This window comes from Somniosus microcephalus, chromosome 10, assembly GCF_052327205.1.
Source record: "Somniosus microcephalus isolate GS21.2 chromosome 10, FLI_Smic_1.0, whole genome shotgun sequence".
NCBI classification, from domain to species: Eukaryota; Metazoa; Chordata; class Chondrichthyes; order Squaliformes; family Somniosidae; genus Somniosus; species Somniosus microcephalus.
The window spans coordinates 45,593,129-45,616,494 of NC_140996.1; positions in this window are offsets into that span (position 1 = coordinate 45,593,129).

Genomic DNA, 23,366 nt, shown 5'->3' on the forward strand with positions numbered 1-23,366 from the left:
AACCCTTCCTCATCAATCATGTGGCCACAATACGAGATTTGTCTCCTGAAGAACTCGCATTTGGGGCGGTTGGCTCGTAGCCCATATTCCTGTAATCTCGTGAGCACCTGCTCCAGGTTGGCAAGGTGTTCACTGTCATTTTCGCCCATAACCAGGATGTCGTCCAAATAACACTGGGTCCCCGGGATCCCTTGCAGGACTTGCTCCATCGCACTCTGCCAAATAGCTGGGGCTGATGCTACACGGAATACCAGTCGATTGTACTGGTAAAGGCCTTTGTGAGTGTTTATCGTGAGGTATTTCCTAGACGCTTCTTCCACCTCCATTTGTAGATACGCTTGGGCCAGATCAATCTTTGTAAAGCGTTTCCCTCCAGATCGTGAAGCAAAAATATCTTCTATCCGTGGAAGTGGATATTGTACTGTGTGCAGGACTGGGTTCACAGTTACCTTGAATTCCCCACAGATGCGAACCTTCTTCGCTTCCCCAGGCGTGCTGCTCAATGATTTCTTCATTACAGGAATGATGGGTGTGGCCCACTCGCTCCAGTCCACCTTGGGCAGCACACCCGAATGCTCCAGACTCTCCAGCTCTGCTTCAACAGCTGGGCGGATCGCGTAAGGTACGGGTCTGGCCTTAAAAAAATTTGGGTTTGCGTTATCTTCGATTTTTATCATTGCCGTTACGCCTTTTAGAGTCCCAAGTCCTTGTTGGAACATCCCTTTCACGTCAGTTAAAATTTTTGACAGTCGTCCAGGTGTGACGTCATCATCCTTTTTATCAGTCACAGTTAGCGCCGGAATGGAATGCCAATCCAATTGAATTTTTTGGATCCATTCACGTCCCAATAATGGTGGTCCTCCATCTGGTAGTATATATAGATACAGTTTCTGTGTTTCCTTGCCGTTGTATTCAACTGGCACCCTTATTTTTCCTCTGGGGTAGACTTTTTGCCCCGTGTATGTCTTCAATACAATGGACGTGTCCTTCAAGGGTATGTGTGAGAATAGCCGCTCATAGTCTCGTCGATTCATGACAGTTAGGGCTGATCCTGTGTCCAATTCCATCTTTACTGGTGACCCTGCTATCATGAGGGTGACCCAAATGGTTCGGTGATCCTCCTTTGCGATCACGTTATGTAACTTTAGACAACTTAGTCTCCTGCTCCCGGAGTCCTTATCACTCTCCTGATCTTCCAAACTACTGTCTGTCAATTTTTTTAATTTCTTGTACTTTTCCTTATTAGTTCTTGTAGTGTTGGTTTTCTTTCCCGACCTGCAGACTCTTGCTATGTGTCCCATTTTCCCACATTGCCTGCATACTTTGTCCTTAAACCCGCAGTCCTTCTGATCATGGGTCGTTCTGCCACAGCGATAGCGCTTTTCTGCTCCATACGCCATTTCGTTAGCGCTGTATTCCTGTGGTTTCTGTTGTATTTCCGCAGCTCCCTGTGCTGCTGCTTCGTAGGATACTGCCACGCTGAAATCCTGTTCTAGCGTCAGGTCCTTTTCCGAAAGTAGTCATTTCTGGGTTCCTTCACTCTGGAGCCCACAGACAAACTTATCCCGTAAGGTGTCTGCCAGTCCTGCTCCGAACTGGCAGTGCTTCGATAACTTGCGTAGTTCCATAAGATAGGCAGCATTGCTCTCATCTTTGTGCTGGTTACTTTTATGGAACTTGAATCTTTCTGCTATTAGCAGCGGTGTAGGGTTTAGGTGTTCCTGTAAGATATTAACAATCTCTTCAAAACTTTTCTCCATTGGTTTAGCTGGGGTAATTAAATTCCGCAATAGGCCGTACGTTCTCGTGCCCATCAAACTTAATAATACCGACGCCTTCTTTCCATCGGCCACCTCATTTGCCTCGCAGTACACTTCAATTCTTTCCACATACGTGGTCCAGTCTTCTACCTCTTTGTCAAAAGCAGTGATACTGCCACTCTTCGGCATCTTGAGTGATTTAAAATGGCGCCTCCCGCGCTTTTTCTTCTTCCCCAATGGAATAAAATGGCGCCTCCCGCGCTTTTCCTTCTTCCCCAATGGAATAAAATGGCGCCTCCCATGCTTTTCCTTCTTCCCCTTGCTGCCACGCTGCTCCTAGCATTCTACAGGGTAATGGCGGTGACCCGCGGCTTCGGCGCGTATCAATTTTCCTTCCCCTCATTCTATCCTCTCCACGCTGCCCGGTTCTTGAGCACCGACCGTGCCCTGTGCGCTCCACCCTCTCTCTCTCTCTTCCTCCCGACGACGCTGCACGGCCCCTTTGCAGAGCCGCTCGATCGAGCCCGAGCCCGCCGCAGTCCGGAAGGGTCATCGCACTATCTGCTACCAGCACGACTTGCTGGAACACCTCGGCTGGGGAGCCAGGCCCAGCTCTCCACAGCCTCCCCTGCAACTCTCCGATGGATCCCTGGGCGGTTGCCCGTGGTCGACGCCCGCCGTTCTGACTTCGACCTCCAAGAAGCTTCTCTTCAGGGAAAAGATCCCCGTGAGGTGATGCAGTACTGCAGGTTAGTTCGAACCTGCCCGTCGCCAGTGTAGTGTCTGGGTATCAATAATACTCGGACTGCAGGGGAACAATAAAACAGGTATTTACTGAACAGAGGGGAACTCAAGACTGAAATACAGAAGCCTGCTATGGCTTTATATACAGGGGTGGTCACTGCCGGTACTGCAGTATAGAATCAGTTCTTCTCTTAAAGGTACATACACAACAGTCCAGGTGTGACGTCGTCATCCTTTTTGGCATCTACAGTCAGTGCTTGTATGGAATGCCAATCTAGCTGTATCTTCCGGATCCATTCACGTCCTAGTAGTGGTGGTCCTCCATCTGGCAATACATATAGGTCCATTTTTGGTGTTTCCTTGCCGTTATATATAACGCTCACCCTTATTTTTCCTTTGGGGTAGACTTATTGCCCCGTGTACGTCTTCAAGACAATCTCTGTATCTCTCAAGGGTATATGTGATAATAGCCGCTTGTAGTCCCTTCGGTTTATGACTGTTAGGGCTGATCCTGTGTCCAATTCCATTTTCACTTGGACTCCGTCTATCTTGAGCGTGACCCAGATAGTTTGGTGATCCTCCATTTTCATTACCTTATGTAATTTCAGACAACCCAGCTCCTTGCTTCCGGAGTCTGTGTCACTTTTCTGTTCGTCTGAACTACTCTCCGTCACCTTATGTACCTTCTTGTACTTCTCCTGTGGAGATTTCTTGCTGCTGGTTTTCTTTCCCGACCTGCAGACTCTTGCTATGTGTCCTACTTTTCCACACTGTCTGCATACTTGGTCCTTGAACCAACAATCCTTATGGTCGTGTGTTGTTCTGCCGCAGCGATAGCACTTCACTGTTCCATATGACATTTAATTTGTGCCATATTCTTGCGGTCTCCATTGTATCTCTGCAGCGCCCCGTGCGGCTGCTTCGTATGATACTGCCATGCTGAAAGCCTTGTCCAGCGTAAGATCCTTTTCTGATAGAAGCTGTTTCTGGGTACCTTCACTTTGAAGCCCACACACAAACTTGTCCCTTAAAGTATCTGCTAGTCCCGTTCCAAACTGGCAGTCTTTCAGTAGCTTGCGCAGTTCCGTTATATACTCAGCATTACTTTCATCTTTATGCTGGTTCCTTTTGTGGAACTTAAATTGTTCTGCCATCAGCAGCGGTGTGGGGTTTAAGTGGTCCTGTAGGATTGACACTATGTTTTCAAAATCCTTTTCCACTGGCTTCTCTGGGGTTACTAGGTTTCGCAGTAAGCCATACGTTTTTGCACCCATGGAATTCAACAATACCAGTGCTTTCCTGTCATCTGGCACTTCATTCGCCTTGCAGTACACTTCTATGCGTTTGACATATGTCGCCCAATCTTCGACTTCATTGTCGAACGCTGTGACACTGCCACTCTTCGGCATCCCTGGGTGTGGTTAGACTGGCTAAAAATGGCATCTCCCGCGCTCCCCCTTCTTCTCCGCTGTGGCTCAAAATGGCGTCTCCCATGCTCTCCCTTCTTCTCCGCTGTGGCTCAAAATGGCGTCTCCCGTACTTTGCTTCCTTCCCGTGCTCTCCCTTCTTCTCCGCTGTGGCTCAAAATGGCGTCTCCCGCACTCTCCCTTCTTCTCCGCTGCGGCTCAAAAAAAATGGCGTCTCCCACGCTCTCCCTTCTTCTCCGCTGTGGCTCAAATGGCATCTCCCGCACTTCCTCTCTTCCCCACGGACGCTGCTCAGCCCTTGAACACCGGCTGCGCTCTGCGCATTTTCCTGCGCGCCTCTCTCGTTGACGCCGCTCAGTCCTGAACAGCGGCTGCGCCCTGTGCGCTCTACCCTCTCTCTTTTCCCGTCGACGCCGCTCGGTCCTGAACACCGGCTGCGCCCTGTGCGCTCTACCCTCTCTCTGCTCCCATCGACGCTGCTCAGCCTTTTCCTGTGCCGTCGGTCGGCTCTAGCCGCCGCTGTGCGGGAAGGGTCTGCGCCGTACCTGTTGCCAACCCATTTCGCTGGAGTCTCCGTTGGATGGTCGACGCCCGTGCTTCTGGAATCGGCCTTCTTCTGCAGAGTTGCAGGTAGGTTCGAATCGACTCATCGCCAATGTTAAATCCGTGTATCTTGATCACAGAATCACAGAAACCCCACAGTGCAGATAGAGGCCATTTCAGCCCATCGAGCCTGCACCGACACATATCCCACCCGATCCCCGTAACCCCTACACCAACACATATCCCACTCTATCCCCGTAACCCCACGTATTTAATCCCCCTAACACTAAGGGTCAATTTATCATAGCCAATCAACCTAACCTGCACATCTTTGGACTGTGGGAGGAAACTGGAGCACCCGGAGGAAACCCACGCAAACACGGGGAGAATGTGCAAACTCCACACAGACAGTCGCCCGAGGCCGGATTCGAACCTGGGTCTCTGGCGCTGTGAGGCAACAGTGCTAACCACTATGCCACCGTGCCACCGATGTTGTGTGTCCTTCAATAACTAGACAGAGACTGCAGGGGAACAATCAACAGGTGTTTACTGGATGAGGGTTACTCTAAAACTACAGTACAGATCCCTACTCAGCGTTTATATACAGGTGTGGTCACTGCCGGTACTACAGTACACAGGAGCTGTAAAAAGTAGTTCTCCCCTTAAAGGTACATACACTACATGTAACCCCTCTTTATCGATGATGTGGCCACAATACGAGATCTGTTTTCTAAAAAACTCGCATTTGGGGCGGTTAGCTGGAGCCCATATTCCTGCAATCTAGTGAGCACCTGCTCCAGGTTGGCAAGGTGATCACTGTCATTTTCGCCCGTGACCAGGATGCCGTCCAAATTACACTGGGTCCCTGGGATCCCTTGCAGGACTTGTTCCATTGCCCTCTGCCAAATAGCCGGAGCTGATGCTACCCCGAATACCAGCCGGTTGTGTTGGTAGACACCTTTATGGTTGTTGATTGTGAGGTTTCTTTTTGATGCCTCTTCTACCTCCATTTGCAGATACGCCTGGACCAGATCAACCTTAGTGAAGCATTTCCTCCAGATAGCGAGGCGAAAATATCTTCAATCCGCGGAAGTGGATATTTTATGGTGTGAAGGACCGGGTTCACTGTTACCTTAAAGTCCCCACAGATGTGAACCTTCCTTGGTTCCCCAGGCGTGCTGCTCAATGACTTTTTCATCACAGGGACAATGGGTGTCGCCCACTCGCTCCAGTCTACCTTGGAAAGTACACCTGAATGTTCCAGACTCTCCAGCTCTGCTTCGGCGGCTGGGCGGATCGCATAAGGTACCAGTCTGGCCTTACAAAATGTTGGGCTTGCGTTTTCTTCAATGTTAATCATCGCTGTCATGCCTTTTAGTGTTCCGAGTCCTTGCTGGAACACTTCTTTCACGTCAGTTAGGATCTTTGACAGTCGCCCAGGTGTGACATTGTCATCCTTTTTGTCAGCCACAGTCAGTGCCTGTATGGAATGCCAATCCAGTTGTATTTTCCGGATCCATTCATGTCCCAGTAATGGTGGTCCTCCATCTTGCAATACATACAGGTCTAGTTTTGGGGTTTCCTTACCATAATATATAACGGTCACCCTTATTTTTCCTTTGGGGTAGACTTTTTGCCCCGTGTACGTCTTCAAAATAATTTTTGTGTCTCTCAAGGGTATGTGTGAGAATAGCCACTCGTAGTCCCGTCGGTTTATGACTGTTAGGGCTGATCCTGTGTCCAATTCCATCTTTACCTGGACTCCTGCTATCTTGAGAGTGACCCAAATGGTTCGGTGATCCTCCGTTGTGATCACATTATGTAGTTTCAGACAACTCAGTTCCCTGCTTTCGGAGTCGTTATCACTCTTTTGTTCGTCTGAACTATTCTCCGTCATCTTATGTACCTTCTTGTACTTTCCTTTGGTAGGTTTCTTATTGCTGGTTTTCTTTCCCGACCTGCAGACTCGTGCTATGTGTCCTACTTTTCCACACTGTCTGCACACTTTGTCTTTGAACCAGCAATCATTCTGGTCGTGTGTTGTTCTGCCGCAGCGATAGCACTTCTCTGTTCTATATGACATTTCGTTTGTGCCATATTCTTGCGGACTCTGTTGTATCTCTGCAGCGCCCGTGCTGCTGCTTCATATGATACCGCAATGCTGAAAGCCTTTTTCAGCGTAAGGTCCTTTTCAGATAAAAGCCATTTCTGGGTTCCTTCACTTTGAAGCCCACACACAAACTTGTCCCTTAAGGTATCTGCCAGTCCCACTCCAAACTGGCAGTGTTTCGATAGTTTGCACAGTTCTGTTATATAATCAGCATTGCTTTCATCCTTATGCTGGTTCCGTTTGTGAAACTTGAATCTTTCTGCTATCAGCAGCGGTGTGGGGTTTAAATGTTCCTGTAGTATCGTTACTATGTCTTCAAAACTCTTTTCCATTGGCTTCGTTGGGGTTACTAGATTTCGTAATAAACCATACGTCTTTGCACCCATTAAATTTAACAATACTGATGCTTTCTTGTCATCTGACACCTCATTTGCCTTGCAGTATACCTCTATTCGTTCGACATATGTAGTCCAATCTTTGACTTCATTGTCAAACGTGGTGATACTGCCACTCTTCAGCATTTTGGGTGTGGTTTAAAATGGCGTCTCCCAATGGCTTAAAATGGCGTCTCCCGCGCTTTCCTTTCTCCCCCGCTGCTGCCAACGCCGCTCCCGGCAGTTCTCGTGGCAATGGCTGCGTCCTGTAGGTTTTGCGCGCTTCTCCTGCGCTGCTGCCAATGCCGCTCTTGGCGGTCCTCGTGGCAATGGTGGCGCCTCACGGGTTTCTGCGCATCTCTCTCTCCCTCTCTTCGACACTGCTCGGCCCCTGAACACCGGCTGCGCCCTGTGCGCACTGCCCTCTCTCTCTCTCCCCCATCAACGCTGCCCGGCCCTTTGCTGTGCTGCTCGGTCGGGCTCTAACCCGCCGCTGTCCGGGAAGGTTCTGCGCACTACCTGTTGCCAGCCCGTTTCGCTGGACCACCTCGACTGGAAACCAAGCCTGGCTCTCGACAGCCTTCCCCGCAATTCTCGAGTCTCTGCTGGATGACTGGGCGGTTGCCCGTGGTCGACGCCCGAGTCTCTGGCCTTGACCTCCAATCCACTGATCTCCAGGAACTAATCCCCGGGAGGTGATGCAGAGTTGCAGGTAGTTTCAAACTTGCCTCGTCGCCAATGTTGTGTCTGTGTGTAATAAGACACAGACTGCAGGAGAATGGTACAACAGGTGTTTACTCAACGTGGCTCACACGGGAACTGATCTGTACAGATTACTACTCAGTGCTATATACAGGTGTGGTCACTGCCAATACTGCAGTATACATGAGCTGTAAAAGATAGTTCCCCCCCTTAAAGGTATATACATTACAGGTGGTACCACCACCACGAACAGAGCCAGTTCCATCTGGACCCCTTCATCAAGAGGAAACCATCGTAGCAGAGTCAGATACTCTGAGTACTGCTCAGGAGCAGCAGGTGGCTCTACCACAACCAAGCAGGGACTTGACTGTAAGACGTTCTCCAAGGACTCACAAGCCACCAGAGAGATTGATAACAACCTGCTAGATTCATTCAGTATGGACTATCATTAAAGGAGTTTCCTTATGGGACTTTTTAAGAATGTTGTTAAGAAATTAATGTTCAACTTAAGAGGGGAGGGATATAGTAATCTGGGATGTAATGTTTAAGTTATCCACCAGATGGAGCCAAATATTAAGGGTTCACATTCACCAGTATTTAAGGTAATGGGTCATGTATTCAATGTCCTGGTACACCAGTTAATACGGTAATGTGGCATTGCATTATGGGTATGACTCAGAGGTTGATCCTCCATCTTGTGCTCATGCAATAAGAAATGTGGCTGGCCTCCAGCTTGTAAGAGATATGTTCCTCTGCTACACCGTGTAAATAAAGAGTTGGGTTTGTTCCTAATATCTCGCTTCTCTCAGCTTCTGACCTTACCACTCGGATATCACACTCACCTACCAACAATCTCTACCTATCACCACTCAGAACTCACAATCATAGCTTCACTTCACACTCACAAACTTACCACTGCTGCAACACTCACACCCACATCTCACACCTTGCACATACTGACAGCTATTCAACTATGGCAGGCACATCATCCAAACACATTGCACCACATTCACTCACACACTTCCCTTTCTCTTGCAGAGCAAGGTCACGCATAACAGGAGGGAGCAGCGGCAGACAGGCAGAGGGCAAGCTGCCATCCAGACATCTGCATCCTGGACGAGAGCATGCTGCAGATCATTGGATGGCAGAGCATGGAGGCCATGGCCACCGACGAGGTTGAAGACGTTGGGGACAACAACGCAATGCACATTCCTAATCCTTCTTCTCACATCCCACTTCACCCATTCCCACAATCTCTTCTCACTTTCAAACTGCTGATGCTGTATGTAGGCATATCTTGCTTTCCCCCCAACACCTCACCATAACCCAACTCTTGTGCCTTTCTGCTTTCAGATAATCAAGAACAAGCACCCAAGCAGCCTGTCCCCGAGGCGATGCAAGAGAGTGAGGGGGGAGGAGGAGAAGAAGAAGAAGACACAGCGTCGCAGACTCCAGCTCAGAAACCAGCACTGCGCATACTTTAGAGGCTAGTATAGAAGCAGGGTCTGCCTAGGGTGAGGCACCGGGCACAAGTGGGCTGCAGCAAGGCCAGGGGGAAAGAGTAGCTTGAGGGCCAGCTCCCCGGAGAGCGAGTTTGTGCTCAAGCTCTGCTGCACACGACTCAGATGAGGACCTCGATGGGGCAGACTTCAGAAAAAGAGTAATGGCATGCACACCGAATTGCTAGGTGCAATGGCAAGCCTGCCAAAAGGCCTCGTGTCAGTGTCAAGGAGCATGGAGGCGTCCAACGCCAACATTGCACAGAGCTCTGCGCAGAGCTTGATGTCCATGATTTCCAGGCTGGAAATCATGGAAAACTCCAGAAGAGACCGTCTCGACCCAGACATGATGCTGCATGTGATAGGCAATGTCACAGCTGTCACTGCAGCACAGGATGAAGCGACTCAATGGGCTCGATTTTCATTGGGCCGTGGAGGCGGGATTGGAGGTGTGTGGGGGTTAAAATCGTGAAATCAGGGGGCACGAACCCATCCTGCCCCCAACCCACCTCCATGCCAGTTTCAAAGGAGGCGAATACCTGACCTGTGCTGGGACCCGCCTCCTCGAGGCGGGAAGAGGATTAGTGCCAATTAACTGCCTGTTAACAGGTAGCTAACAGGCAGTTTTTAGCCTAATCCCTATTTTTATCCCTGAAGTGTGGGATTCCTGATGGCTCCAAACCATGCCAAGTTAGCGAGGCGGACTGTCGGGCTGAAGGGTTTGGAGGGTTCGAGATGTCCGGTGTTCAGGTGAGTGATGTGTGCATGAGTGCAGAGGTAAGTGTGTTTGGTGTGTGTAAAGTGTTTAAATAAGTTTTACTTATCTTTACTTACCTTTGCAGCCTTCCTTCCTTCAGGTCTTGGGAGTCCCTCATCTCACCGGCACAGAAAGCAGAATGGCCACAAGCTGTCAAAAGTTGCAGCATTCAGCTTTCTGTTCTGGAGAGATTTCTAAATCAGCCTGAGAGGAAGGAATTAACTTAGTGTACAGATTGTCAGTGTTTGACAGCTTCAAAGAGCTGTCAAACGCTAATATTTCATCTGTCAAAAGCTCTTGACAGATGAAATGTCAACCTGTGATGTCACCTGTTGCTGAGTGGCCCCTAATTGGCCTGCTGGGGGCGGGCTCAACAAGGTCAATCAAGGGAAAATCAAGTGGGTTGGCCACAACTCGATGGAGGCGGGACAACAACCCCAAAAGTTGTAGTCCTGCCTCCTACATGCCTCCTGTATCACAATCCAGCCCAATGTCTTAGCGCTGCAGCAGAAGTGCAGGCCGTTCTCATGAAGTCTCAGCTTGAAGCCACCCAAAGTTCAGACTGCTGCCATCGTGGCTGGGTTTACCAGTGTCGACCGGGGCTTGCAGGGTGTCGCAGCAGGCCAGCAATCTGTGCTCCAACAGACTGCTAGGAATGCTGAGGCACCACCCCGGGGGAGTGGCAGTGGATCAGTGGAGCAGAATCCTGCTGTCCTTTCTCAGGATGACAGCATTCCTGTTCCCACCGCTGCCGCTTCGCCATTGCCCTTGCTGCTGCCTGTCAGCCAGCCAGCCCATGCTGCTGCTGCCCATGCTGAGGTGGTGCAGTCTACAGCCGGGCCTTCCAGGGCCAGAGCTACTAGAGGTCATCCTGCAAGGCCGTCTGAAGTCTTCCCCATGGAAACTCAGCAGCCTCCCACCAGTCATGCTGCAGCCACTGGGGGCGCACTTTGTAGGAGCACTAGATCAGGAAAGGGTGCCCGAACGACAGGCACTAAGGGATTACAAAAGGGTGATTAGTTCTTAATGTAAGTGTAAATATGTGTTAATTGATTTTGGATACATTTATTAATTTTGTTGAGAATCTTTTGTGGTGGCTCTCATTTCAGCTTTGTGTCCAGGAGGACGCTGTGATATTCCATGTCAGAGGGATGATATGATGGGTATATGGTGAACAATGGGGATATGGGGTTTCAATTATTGGAATTGGAGTCTGATGAGGCATTCACGGACAACCCGTCCGGAAGAGGGATTTGCTGCCTGCCTCCTCCCTTCCTCCTCATCCTCTTCCTCTTGCTCATTTTCCTCCCATCCTCTCCCTTGTCCTCCTTCTGAGGTGGTCCCACAATCCATGGTGGCAGGGGCTGTGCCCTCATGATGATCAAGTTGTGAAGCATGCAGCAGACCACCATGAAATGGGACACTAGCTCTCCTGAGTACTGGAGGGCTCCTCCCGAGCGATCAAGGCAGCGGAACCAATGCTTCAGTAGCACGATGGTCTGCGCAGTGATGTTCCTGGTGGAAGCATGGCTCTCATTATGAGTGCTAGGCATGAGTGGTGGGATTGCAGAGGGGAGCCGTGAACCAGGTGCAGAGCGGATTGCCCTTATCTCCAAACAGCCACCCTCGAGTTTCATGTGGTCGTTGGAAGATTACTGGCACACCGGACTGACGCAGGATGAAGGAATCATGACTGCTGCCAGGAAAGCAGGCGTTGACTGTCAGGAGGCACTAGGCATGGTCACATATCAACTGCACATTCAAGGAGTGGTAGCCTTTGCAGTTACAGGAGATCTCTGGATGGTTATGCAGCACCTGCAAAACTATGTGGGTGCAGTCGATGGCGCCCTACACCATGGGGAAGTCCACTATCCTGGCAAATCCACATGCGCACTCATCCTGCTTTGCTCTGCTCAGAGAGCAGAAAACATAGTCCCTGCTCCTGGTGTAAGAGCCTCACTGATCCCCCGGATGCAGCAATGGATGACGAACTGTGAGATGTTAGCTATATCTCCCACTGCAGACTGGAAGGATCCACTGGTAAAGAAATTGAGTGCCACAGTGACCTTGACTGCCACTGGGAGTGCCATGGTCACCCTGCTCTGAGGCTGCAGGTCTAGTTGCAGGAGGTGGCAGAGTTCTGTGACCACATCCTTGGTGAAACAGAGCCTCCGAATAGACTGCTCCTCACTCAAGTCGAGGTAAGAGAAGTGCTCTCGGAAAACCCTAGGTGGGTATAGCCTCCTGTGGAGAGCTGTCCTGGCCCCCCTCCTCCTCCCTCTGTGCACCTCTTGTCATCTTCTTTGCTACCTCCGCTCCCTCTCCCTAAGATACTTGAGTGTGAGGGGGACTGCCAGTAGAGGCCCCATGACTTTGAGCAAGTGTTGTGAACAGAAGCCATTAAATAAGAATGAAGGAGTTCTCCTCTCGCAACTACATTCCCTGGTACCCTAGAACCTTGAAAGAAGTTTATAAAGCTGGTGGGGGTTGCATAAAGTTGCACAGAGCCAGTCAAACTGCAGAAACATGTCAGGTGCAAATTGTTGCTGATGATCCCTTTAAGTAGAGCTGGAGCCTCCTTCCTGCTTGTTAATGTTTGCTCAGCTCATCTCACTTAAGGCATGCTGGCAATTGGAGCGACGAGGTCGAAACCTGTAGATCGGGCATCAAGTGAACGTTGCACACTCACTGACATCACAATCTTCATAATCTACATATCCCTAGTGAGCACAGCCATTGGCAGTGCTGCTGGCCATCTGAAAATGGCGGCCCCTGCGGTACCTGCTGGCAGCGGCAGATGAGTGGCGGCAGCATTTTTTTGCCCGAATCTGGCGGTAACGGGTTGCGCTGAACCCCCGAATTTCTAGGCCAAAATAAATGCAAGTTGTTGTTGTTTGAATTCCTGTATAAGGCTTTCTAGAATGATAAATTTTAGAACCTGTGTGTAGCACATTCAATATTGTAAAACTGTATTATTTTAATACGATCCTTAATTCGTTTTCGAAGGTTTTGCTGTGACAAGTACACTCAAAATCTACAACTGCCATTGTATTGAGAGACACATGGGGATACAGATACAAGTCGTCTTATGGTAAGCAGAGAGATTACAAATAAAAAAATCCTAAACAACCAGTGGGAAATAAACCCATCCAACACCATTCTGTGAAGCATGCAAAACAGGAAGGTAAACACAAATTGCAATTTAAATACTCAACGGCATTTAAAATGTTTCTGGAGCTGAGATCCACACCCTTTGTCGATTCAGACCACACCATCTGCGGCATCTATCTAATATCACCTCTGTAGAAATTTGGTGGAGGTTTAAAATACACTTCATTCTGTGCAACTTGTTTCAGTATGGCAATTGCCCTAATTCCATCTACTGTATAATTCTCAAGTCTATGACACAAGTTATGTTACAAATTGTTGTTCATTAGAATCTGTTTGAATGACAGCATGGGGAGTTCAAAAAGAAAAACAGGTGACTTTTATGTATTGGGCCACAGATCTTTCAAAAATTGCTGGAACAGATGAAGAAAAATAGTCCTACTTAAAGCTAAGTCTGAGCTAAAGATATCACACAAGATTGCAAGAAGTGTGCCAGGTTAACCTCCAGTTCAGCACTGATCCCATTATTTCAAAGCACTGATACATTGCCCTCCTTCATCCCTCCCTCACCTCCACCATTGAAACCCTTATTGATGCTTTTGTTATCTCAAGACTCAATGGCTTCTAATTTCCTCAGTGTGAGTTATGCCAGCGTTGCATCTTTAAAAACAATTGCAGCCGCTGGTGGCCTACAGAGGGAGTTATGTTGAAGTTTCCTGGGTCTGCTCATTTGTATTGCCACTGGTGCAGTTTTGATGTCAGGTATAAGCAGTTGAGCTACCTGGAGACTTCTGTGCAACCTATAAAAACACTTCAGCCTGCACTCAGCAGACTGGGGGACAAACAGGTAAGAGACAAACAGTGTTTAGTTCTTTCACTTCTCTCACAGATAATTTCACTACATGTCTTATTAATATTGTTATTATATTTGTATCAAACTAAGACTACTCAGACACCACCTGGACCCAGAGGGCAACAGGACAGGGCCTCATCCAGGAGAACAACATAGAACTTCAATGATGCAGACATCCAAGTCCTCTGCAAGAAGCTCGAAGGCATGAGGCACAGACTCCTGGTTTGGGTGCCATCAAGCCTGCCAGGAATGTAACTCACGCTACCTGGAGGGAGGTAGCACTGCCAACTGCCTTACCCCCAGTTCTGCACAACAGTGCTGCAAAAAGTTTAACGACCTCACCAGTGCTTGAAAGGTAACATCCTTTTATTCCTTGCCCATCCTGGGCACCAGCAGACTCTTCACCCTCCTATAGTAACATTTCCACAACTAATATTTTACACTGTACTCTGGTTAAGGATGGTTCTAACTCTGTATCCTGCACTATGGCCATACAGCTCCACTAACACAAATAACTAGCATGCAAAACCCAAAAAAACCTTTACTGCACTTTAAAAGCCTCATACCCCCACATTTCCTACTTCTCCTCAACTGTTAATCTTAACCTCACATGCTCTGTCTTCTGGCAGGTCAAATTGACACACAATGCCCACCAAAGACAGGCCAGCAGAAGGGGCATGCCCACCTTACCCACGTTGAAGAAAAGGCCATGGATTTGTTGCCATGCACGCAGCTCTTGCCATGGGAGAGGGCAAGGTTGTCAGCATCTTGCTGGCGACAGTTAGTAACTGAGCACCTACGCTGTTGCCCTGGCATCCCTTTGAAGCATCACATAGATATAACCTCTCACCCACTTTTTCTGTCTATTTTTGTCTGAGGGGGTAATGCTCACCCACCTTCCTACCTTCCTTTCCTGCAGATTCCCCACTGCAATGGGGGGGGGGGTGGTGGGGATGAGGGGGGGGGGGGGCTAGGGAAAGAGGAAGATGCTATTGAGGAGGAGTCCAAAAGCCATGGGTGTAAGCCCCACTCCAAAGACATGAGCACATAATCTAGGTTGATACTTTGGTGCAGTACTGGGGCAGTTTTTTTTGAAGAGATGTTGAACCTCAGAGGTGGATGTAAAAAGATCCTGTAAGGCACGCAACATTCTACAGATTCCCCCAAACCAAGGAAAGAAGAGATTTTGGACTGCTTGAAAGAATATTGGGCCAAAAGGGGCTTAAAGTCAAAACCCCAGGAAGATTTGGCTATTTTAAAAGGCGTGTCCAGGCCTGTGGAAAGCTGCAGCAAAGGAACTGGGTTGGGCAACTGTGGGACAGACAGTTTGAGTATTGGCAAAGGCCAGATTGTCTGGGAATGTTCTGGACCATCCCAGTCATTCTACATAAAGACAATAAGCCCACGGAAGGACAGTTCCCGCCAAAAACCTACAGGGCCATCAAGAACATGAATAATACAATACATGCCACTAATCAACAAAAGATACCCTGGCACCAGCAGGAGAAGACAATCGTACAACAGATTAACCACTCAGAGAAACATCCAAAACCACTTTGCACACTTAAACTGATTTCGAAGCAATCCCGAAACCAGTTAAATGTCAATTAAAAATAGATGGGACCAGCCCCGAAACTCAATAAGAATTTTAAAACTATTAGAATTAACGAGCCTGCCAAAATTAACAATGGGCCAGAGGAGATTTGGCGGTCAGATAAGCCAGACCTCAATACAGTAAAATTGAGGCCTGCTTTGACACAGAAATCAGTTGAGTGCAGTTGAGAAGCAGTGTTCACCTCTCAGGTCGTCCCGATATGAACAGCCTCTCGGAACAACAACACGAGAGAAGAAGGTACTACCCATCATCATCGGATAATCGGAGACTCGAAGAAAGAAGAACGAAGCAAAAGGAGAAAGGAATCACGGCAACCAAAGGCCCCAAGAAACCAACAACTAACAATATTACCACCAACTAGGTAATATTGGGCCACCGTGACCATCAAGAAACCAACCTGGAAGAAGCCGAAGATTTGCAAATTTGTTTCTACTCTACAAGCTAGCCTGACTTACCCCTGGGTAAGATTTAATACAAAAGACTCTAAAAACTATACCTAACCAAAGGAAATTGGGTACTTACCCGATAAATCCAAATACGCACCCGACCGCATCAGCGGACTCGCGAAGACTGAAAACCCAACGCAGGTGAAGTCTTCCACCACATCCGGGGTACGGCAGGCCCCAACCGCCACAACTAAAGAGAACCCCGAAATCGCAAACCTCTACAACTGTCAAGAAAGTTGTTTGGTGAGCATTTCCTGGTCCTCTGGAATCCAACCTAGTTAGTATAGTGGGATTGGGAGGGGTAAGGTATTTTGCCTATTGTCATTCTCCCTCGCAAATTCTGAAGTGTTCCCCCTTTTAGAGTAATAAGATTATTGTATTGTATATTTTCCTGTCTCAAAATAAAATCTAAATTCTTTTCACCAACTCAGTTGTCTGATGCAATTTCATTGCAACACCCAAATAAGTCCAAAGTCTAGAACCAAAGGGAGTGGGAGCGATTCGAACCACTCAAGGAGTCAGAGGCAAAGCTGACCACACACACCACCCCTTACAGATCCCAACCATCATTATTTACAGAAGAGCAAGGAAGTTCTTCCCAAGTCCTGGCAACCATTTGTCCCTCAACCAACACCACTAAAACAGATCATTTATCTCATTGCTGTTTGTGGGACCATGCTGTGCATAAATTAGCAGTCACATTTGCTTACATTATAACAGTGACTATACTTCAAAAAAAACAAATTATTGACTGTGAAGCACTTTGGTACATCCTCAAGACATCAAATGTGTTATATAAATGCTTGTTCTTTTTTCTTAAACATTTGAAGCTTCGGGGGATACAAGGTTTTCAGGTGAGAGCATAGCAGTGTGATCAGTTTTGGATTGTTCTAGCAAAGAGCTGGTACAGATATAATGGGACAAATCTCCTCCTGTGCTCTAATCATCTTTGGTTCTATTATACATTAGCCCACATTCGCTTGATTTCATAGAATACAAATAAACCTCTGGAGTCAGCATAATGGCTTTGCAATTTCTTACTGGGGCAGAAAGAGTTGGATTATTGTCTGTCTAATTGATTTATCAACACATTTGCCCTAGCATTCATAAGTGATTGGGTTAATGAGTGCCTATTTCAGAAGGTAATGGGAGTAATCAACTTTTATTAGCAAAGGTTAAGCTTGAAATACCTCTGAGTCCCTGTTTCGTACAAGTATAATATCCACGGTACAATGCAAACTTGCATTTTGTATATGTTTATTTTTTCTAAATTGTCTAGGCAATTACAGCCGTGGTTGACAGTTTTATTCATAATATTGGCGTGCATCAGTATACGGAAACCACTCCATGAAGAGTGATGGTTCTGGCTGTGAGAATTTTCATGAGTTTTATAGTTTCCCCAGAAGAATTCAAATGATAGACCTGAACACGCATATTGGAAGAGGCATAATTATTCACAATCAATTACTTATCAAATATTTGTTCTAACACAGTTCAATCTTTTGATGGCTTTCTAATATTTGATTAATATATCACTGGCCTCTTTAAAGTAATAATAATGTGTAATTTTTACTAGATGTACTGTGTGCCTTCTTTGTGGTGTAAATTAATGACATAAGAACATAAGAAATAAGAGCAGGAGTAGGCCATACAGCCCCTCGAGCCTGCTCCGCCATTCAATAATATCATGGCTGATCATTGACCTCACTCCACTTTCCCGTCCCATCTCCATATCCCTTGATTTCCCCTAGAGTCCAAAAATCTATCTATCTCAGCCTTGAATATACTCAAAGACTCAGCATTCACAGCCCTCTGGGGCAGAGAATTCCAAAGATTTGCAACCCTCTGAGTGAAGAAATTCCTCCTCATCTCAGTCTTAAATGGCCGACCCCTTATCCAGAGACTATGCCCCCTAGTGCTAGACACTCCAGCCAGGGGAAACAACCTCTCAGCATCTACCCTGTCAATCCCCTTAAGAATCTTGTATGTTTCAATGACCTGCTACTTTATTGTGTAAATTAATTAGTTCCTTATTTTATGTTTTAATGTTCAACTTTCTGAAAGTTGGTGGGGTTTAGTTTATGAATTATTATTTTTTGCTGTTATCCAGCTAATCACAGCTTTTACCAAATTATTATACTGTTACTATCTGGTAAATCTTAAATTGAAATAATTTTGTTCTGGATTATGCATTGGATTCCATATGACTGCACCCAGATCTATTCAGATTTGGGTTTTATTTTCACCACAAAATTGTATAGTTATTGTTTCTGTTAAACCCAGTGTTCAATTAAGCTATGGAGAGGGGATACAATTGACTCTTAACATCTAATCAAAGGCTCCGGGGAATAGGGATGGTAGCTAGGCACTGCAGCCCTCAAAAGGGGGAAGTGTACAATAAGCTGAAGTTTGAATGAAGACAAGATCAGAAGGCTGCTTTCTGCCAACAACATTTAGTCTGATGGATAAAAGAAAACAGAATTTTACTATTTAATTCATATGAGAAAAATAATGTCTGATATAACACACTAATGGATGTACTAGGAGTCTTTTAAATGCATTCTGCCCGGTACAGATTAACATATGAAGTAATTGTATAGCATACAAGCTGAACATGTACTATAAGCTTTTTCATAGTTAGCTTTCAAGGATAATGGGGGGAATTTTAATCCCTCGAGAGGGGTGGGGGGGCTTAAATTCTTAAAAAGGCAAACTGAACCCCAACCCGCCGCAAACGCGCCTACTTCGGGTTTAACCAGGACAGGTTGGTGGTCGGGCGAGTAACCTAGTCTCAAGAGGCGGATCAGGAATTATAATATTTAAATGAGTCTGCGTGCCTCATATTTAAGCAGCCATGTGGATTTAACTGCTGCAGGCTGGGTTTCCCAGGGTTTGGAAATCCAGCAGTTGAAGGGAGGTGAGAACTGCCGGATCAAGCAGGTAAGTGCTTTGTCAGCATTACTTGTGGACCAGGAGGTGCAGGAGTGCTCCCCCCCCGGCCACTCAAGCTTACCTGCAGCGGTCCGTCTCCCTCCCGCAATCCGATCTTCGCCCCCCACAACCACCCCACCTGCTCCCCAAAATCCTATACTGGCCCGCAATCTCTGCCCCGCGATCTCTTTCTCCCCACGATCCCCTCCCCTGCTATATCATCACCTACCTGGCTTCCGTCTTCACTGCAGGCCTTCCCATCTGACAGCCGACCAGCTTCTAAATCTGGCTGGCTGCCAGGCTGGAAAAGGAGAAAAGAAATTCAAATGCGGTCCTGTTGTTAAATTCATCAGGACCTCCACTTTCCCCGTACTTCCGTGTTTCCTCGCTGCTAAAGTTGCTCGTGCTCCTTCCCCCACCTTCTTGTAAATATTGGGGCCATATTCTACAGAGGCTCTGCTACACAGCCCATCTACTTTTTGACAAATGTATAGCATACAATCTTACATAGGATTACATAGGATATATGGAACAGAAACAGGCCATTCAGCTCAACCAGTCCATGCTGGCGTTTATGCTCCACACGAGCCTCCTCCCGTCTTTCCTCATCTAACTCTATCAGCATCTAATCTCTTTTCCCTCATATGCTTAATGCATCTATACTATTTGCCTCAACCCTCCCTGTGGTAGTGAGTTCTACATTCTCACCACTCTTTGGGTAAAGACGTTTCTTCTGAATTCCCTTTTGGATTTCTTGGTGACTATCTTATATTGATCTGTCTTCTTGTGAATAATATAATTGGATCCTGCTTTGAAGACAAATTAGAGGTATCAAACACAGATAATATGTAGATTGTTGAAACTTCAAAACAGAATTATTGATATGGGAGGTCAAGATGTGAGAGACCTTTCTCAGGAACGTGAGGAAGACACCTTTCTTTAGCATTGTGGTCACTAAGTATCAAGAAAATAAACATTAAAAAACAACTGTATATCAGTTACAGAAATATTAATGATCAAATTTTAGAGGAATTATACCAAATTTGGGGAGAAGGTAATGTTTTATAATGAGAGATGAAGTGAATAGTAATGGCTTGTTTAGCTGTTTTAGTTGTGTGAAATGCATCTTATAGCACATATCTATAGGTACTGTAAATGTACACAAATTCTTGAAAAAAGGGTGATAAAAACATAAATACATTTGACAAGATCAAATTTACATTGTTGCTTCGTAATACCTATAAGAGACAAAAACGTATGCCTAGTGAGGGTGAGCTGGATGGATTTCTGACTTAGGCCATGTTCCCTCATTTCAATGGGCTTTCTGCACATCAGAAATGTGTGTAGAGAGTGAGATCTTAATGCTGGTTGACTGCCGAACAAAAGGTTGTGCCAACCAGCAGCTCTTAAAGGGCTGCTACTAACCTTTAATATTGACTTTACAGGACTGTCCTTGTTTGCAGTTAAAGCTGCAAGACACTGGCTTTTTGGGAAATAGAGTGGGTCAGAGAGCAGAACTGAGTGTAGCTGGGCAAGGGAGAGAAGAGGCTTTCCCCTCAGACTGCTGTGGGGATAGGGTTGGTGAAGCAGCAGTCAGGGAGTGAGGAGAATATGGGAAATAGGATGGGTCCGAGAATAAAAGTGGTATGACGAGTGAAGGAGCAAGGGTTTGTAGGTGGCAATTGGTCTAAGGCTTTCCTTTTAGGCCACTGTAGGGGATAGGCTGGGTCAGGGTTCTGGGTGTATAAAGGTGATAAAACTGTAGAATGGGGGCATACAGGTGCATAGAACAGATAGAAGTGGACAGATAGAAGTAAGAGAGATAAGGAGAATTAGGGATCTGGGTGTAATAGGGGGTCCAATTGTTTAGTTAGTAATAGATACATTAGTGGGGTCCATTTACCAATGTGGGGCAAGGGGAAGTCAGGTGAGTGTGGTGAGGGGTAGTGGTAGGAGGTAGGAGAGCAGATGGAGACAACAGGATAGAGGTGAGGGAGAAGTTAATTCTCCTTATCCAATTCTTTACCAGATGTAAAATTCAGCATGTTCATCTCCTAGATAATATAAAAACCCATGAGAAGAATGATAATATTTTAATCAGTTATTATATAGCTGCATTGAGGATTAAAGTGGATAGCTGTTAATTTTTTTTTCAAATCATGATATTTGTATATTGTGTGATACTTTAATCTACCTTTTAATGGCTTGTGACCTCGTACTATTTAAATTATTCTCTGGATAGGTTTAAATAAGAGTCTTATGAGCTTTATTTGTCATTAGTGTACAGTACCAGGAAACCATAAATGTTATTATACATTTCATGATGTGAAGTCAAACGTTTTATCCATTGTAATCGATATTATTTCACACGTTCAGTGCTTAAACATTATGAAAAATGCACAATAACATGTTACTATGAATTATATCAAGAATCTATTTTGACTAGATTTTGATTTTGAGTGTTCATAAATTGAGATGATAGAATTGACGGGGTAGAAAGGGCTATTTTTGGAACTTGCATTTGGTGAGAAAACATAATACTTCGAGGTTGGCTGTGGGTTAGCCACAATGCTGATTTATTCCACATTGTGATGAAAATGTGACTCAGCCTCAGCTTCTAATACATCTTACTGGTGCACTTACATGACATTTGCTTTCAGCTGATTCTTTGTTCAATTCATGTCTGTCAAAATAGTTACTGATTCTAAGGTGCTTTTGTGCTAAAAAAATGTCTTTGTGCTATGAGCCCAAGGTGACATGGTTTGAACCCAATTCATTTCTGATCCTTAATGGATGTCCCTTAAAGACCTTCATCTCCTTTCTTAGGGCTCTCTTGAACTTTAGTCTCCCAGAAGAGTAAAGCAATTGCAAAGTTTTGTGTCATGGCAGCAGCAGCTTTCTTCTAACTTCAATTAAAACTATACACTTCTATGTTACAGGATGTCAAGAGAATCTTTTATTCGGTACAATACTTTTTACCTGTAATAAGGTCTGATTTTTATGGATAAAATAGTGAAAAGAAAGAGCCCTATTTTCTGAGTGTCACTCATTTTTCTACCACTTAGTGTGAATAGATTATGATGAAAATGCTTGGGCCAGCAATCCTGGCATTTATGCTGGGATTATGCTGATCATAAGTTACCTTTTCCAGAGTATGCAGGTTCATGGGGGAAGGGGGAGCACACAATTTAAATGCATATGGCGGGTGCCTGTGTCGCTAGGGGTAAATCTCAGGCACCTGTCTACCCCAGGAGGCCACAAAGAGCATTATTATTGCCTGGGTTTAAGGTAGGAGTGCCATGTACCCACTCCACAGAAGGAAACTTTTGTGAAGCAGCTGCATGTATCATTTTGTTAAAAAAAATTAAAAGTCCTCTTTGGCAGTCCAGGCCACAGTCTTCAGTCTGGACCCCATGTGCATTGAGTGCTGTTGGAGTTTTGCTAAGTGGGAGAAAAATCATTTAAGTGTATTTTGTGAATTTTAGTGTGTTAAGAAGTCAATTATTTGAAGTAAGTTTAATTTTTTAAGGGTTTTTTAAACTCTTGGGCAGTTTAAACAGGAAGTAGAATCCGGGTATAAAAGGGGAGGGGCTAGTGCGGTGCACGGAGTGCTTTGTGCATTGAGTGCTGTTGGAGGTTTGCTAAGTGGGAGAGTTCGGATAAGTGGGAGGTGAGGGTGTGTTTTTTGCTCTGTTTTATTCCCCACTCCCAGGCTTAGACAGCACTGCGGAGGCAGAGCAGCGAGACGAGTCAACCAAACAGGCTCCACAGACAGTATTCAAGGAGGAGGTTGGTGATCAGCTGGTTGGTTGGTTTTCTTCCTTCTCTTCTCTTTCATACCTTTAAGTTGGTAAGTCCTATTGAATAGTGGTGTGATATTATCATATATATCCGGGCAGGGTCTTCATAACTAATAATAAGAAATTTAATTAATTATATAGAATGGAGCAGGTGATGTGTTACTGTTGCGAGATGTGGGAGCCGGTGAACCCCATTGAGACTAACGGTGATTACATCTGCGACAAGTGTTTGCTGCTAGAGGAACTCAAGTTCCATGTTATGGAGCTTGAGACCGAGCTTTGGACACTGCGACACATCAGGGAGGGGGAGAAGTTCCTGGACTCTATGTTTCAGGAGATGGTCACACCTATGAAGTTAATTACTGCAGATGTAGTCCGTGGTCAGGGACAGGACGGTGTGACTACGAGTGAGGAAGGTACAGGGATCCAGGATGTAGTGTTGAAGGAGACGCAGCCCTTGTTCTTGTTCAGCAGGATCGAGGTTCTTACTCCCTGTGAGGGCGGGAGCGGGGACTGCAGGGAGGATGAGCAACCTGGCCACAGCACCGCGGTACAGGGGGCCATTCAAGTGGAGGGAGTAAAAAGAAATGTTGTAGTGGTAGGGGATAGTATCATTAGGGGGATAGATAGGGTTCTCTGCAGTCAAGAGCGGGAGTCCCGAAGGCTGTGTTGCCTGCCTGGTGCCAGGGTTAAGGAC